Genomic DNA, 2,500 nt, shown 5'->3' on the forward strand with positions numbered 1-2,500 from the left:
TTAATGTAAATCGAGTTAATAAACAATATGTAAATTTCCTGGGGGAAAACGTGAAAAGAGAAGAATGGCAATGAGATATTTTACACCATTAGATACAACTATAATTGTTAGTTAGATGGAAAATATTAAGGATAATAATATATTAAGATAGACGTTTTCTATCATGGTACATGAACATTTAAATGTCGCTCATGAATGAAAAATTAATGACAGGACAATGCTACGAAGACGGGAAAATTCCCTAGAGACTTTCTATATACACATATGATCCTCAACCGAAACCAACTCCATGAAGATAGGTCCAGGAGGAGCCAGGCAGCGGCTGTCCAGGACTCTTGCAGGTAGAGCTATAGGCTCTTGCAAAATCCCCATCCCAAGCTCACAAGGATGGTGAGCTTGCAGACACTACTAGAAATTATAGCGATTGAGTTGTCTCGAACTCTCATCCAACATATTGCTAGGCAGGGATATTTTCAATAGGCTACACAAGAAAGTTAGGTTTTCATCCGTGTTTGATGTTTCTTTTTGGACCTAAACAGCTAGTGAATGAGTTTTGATAAAATATAAATTTAACTATCTTATGATATTCCTGGGAAGATTAGCTTTTTTGAGAGTTTTACCAAAATCCGAACCTCTGATCCTGTGGAAATCACCTTGCCTCTTAAAAGATCAGTTTGTGTTTTTACTCTTATAAATCTATAGGTTTAATACAATGGTAATTCCAAAGTGATAAAGCTTGAAATATATTTCGTTAGACTTTCGATGACCTGGATTACAGACAGTTGCTTAAGGCTTACGTCAGTTACAAGTATTGAAATAAACCTGAATGGAAATGTTGAATGCGAGTTTAATGATATCACTTTTCAAAGTTTGTAACATGATTGAAAGATCAGTGGCCAAGGCTATAATTATTTTCTTTGTTCATTTATGTGAGATAGTAGGGTCTAGCTTGGATAAGTTATACTCGCCTCTGATTTCCATTTTGAAGAGGTTGAATTTAGAGAAAATAATTAATACCTTATTTCTTCCTATAACGATCATTCATCAATTCTGTCTCAGGCCTCAGTACTAGTAATAGTGGTAACAACAACAACAACAACAACAGCAATAATAATAATAATAATAATAATAATAATAATAATAATAATAATAATAATAATAATAATAATAATAATGATAATAATAATAATAATAATAATAATAATAATAATAATAATAATAATAATAATAATAATAATACACAAATTCATAGGTGAATATTGTTTCATATTACATATAAATCCGGGGACATAATAAATATATACCGACGCTCATGTAATCTATTGATGAAATATTGAAGGGATGATGTTTGGCCTTTTACTATAATTTAGAAAAAAAAATAATATATAACTTTGTAGCATACAAAATAATGGCATGGTTTTTATAGACTTTAATTGCTTTTATAAGTGAAAAATCTGACCCATCCTGAACACCATAGAGCACTATACAAATTGCGCTGTCTGAATTGTTTTATATCAGATTATAAATATAAAAGACTATTTGAAACTTCAGTAAATGGTAACTATGATACATTTCAGCAATTATTCAAATGTCTAATTTTTATTTCATGTTAAGTTTTGACGTCACTTTTATTTGGTCAATAATTTTTAATGTTTCTTGCGTCATTTGGGAATTTAATCTGAAACTGTAAATTAACATTTGGAAATATTATATACAAAATAATTTAGATGTGGAAGGAAAGGTAAAATTATATCCATGATATACAGATGCTATATATATATATATATATATATATATATATATATATATATATATATATATATATATATATATATATATATATATATATGTGTGTGTGTGTGTGTGTGTGTGTTCTTTCCGGATAATACATTTATCAGTGGCAATGTCAAAATAAAAAAATAAATAAAAAAAGAGCAATATATTTTTGTTCAATACTTGACAAAGAATAATAAGGGGAAGGAATTTTTGTTTAATTTTATATTTCTTGGAATATACATGAATAGTGCAAACAAATCGTGCTGGAAGATGGCGGAGACGGGAAAATTAATTTTGAAATAGAAAAGAAATGGTAAAATATAATGGTGGAAAATGAAAAGAGTTGAGGATCAGAAGTTTTCTATTATTACTAAATTTCATGGGATAAATATCGTGAGCTTTGGCTCTTAGCTGGTAAAAATCAATTTGCAATGAATATTGGTCGTCATTATATATCCATGTAAAGGTAATATTGATAAACTTTTGTCTGTAACTAAAAACGAGATTACTAAAGTTGAAAGTGTTTGGACGTTGATCAAATGCATAACTGCTGACTGATTCCTTGATTCCCATTGGAGCCGAATGAATAAAAAATAAAGTATGAGAGCAATATTCAAAAAGTAACGGATAAAACAATTATGGAGCTTTGGCATAGGCATGGGATATATCAGAATATATCCGATTGGTATAATTTACCAAGGATAGATTTGAAATTCAATTCATA

General features: G+C 29.1%; 1 pseudogene; it reads left to right on the plus strand.

Annotated features, from left to right (window-relative positions):
• LOC137639724 (putative neural-cadherin 2) overlaps nt 1-2,500 on the plus strand; it is an 88,796-nt pseudogene that overhangs the window by 53,250 nt on the left and 33,046 nt on the right.

Source organism: Palaemon carinicauda, chromosome 4 (assembly GCF_036898095.1).
Source record: "Palaemon carinicauda isolate YSFRI2023 chromosome 4, ASM3689809v2, whole genome shotgun sequence".
Taxonomy (NCBI): Eukaryota; Metazoa; Arthropoda; class Malacostraca; order Decapoda; family Palaemonidae; genus Palaemon; species Palaemon carinicauda.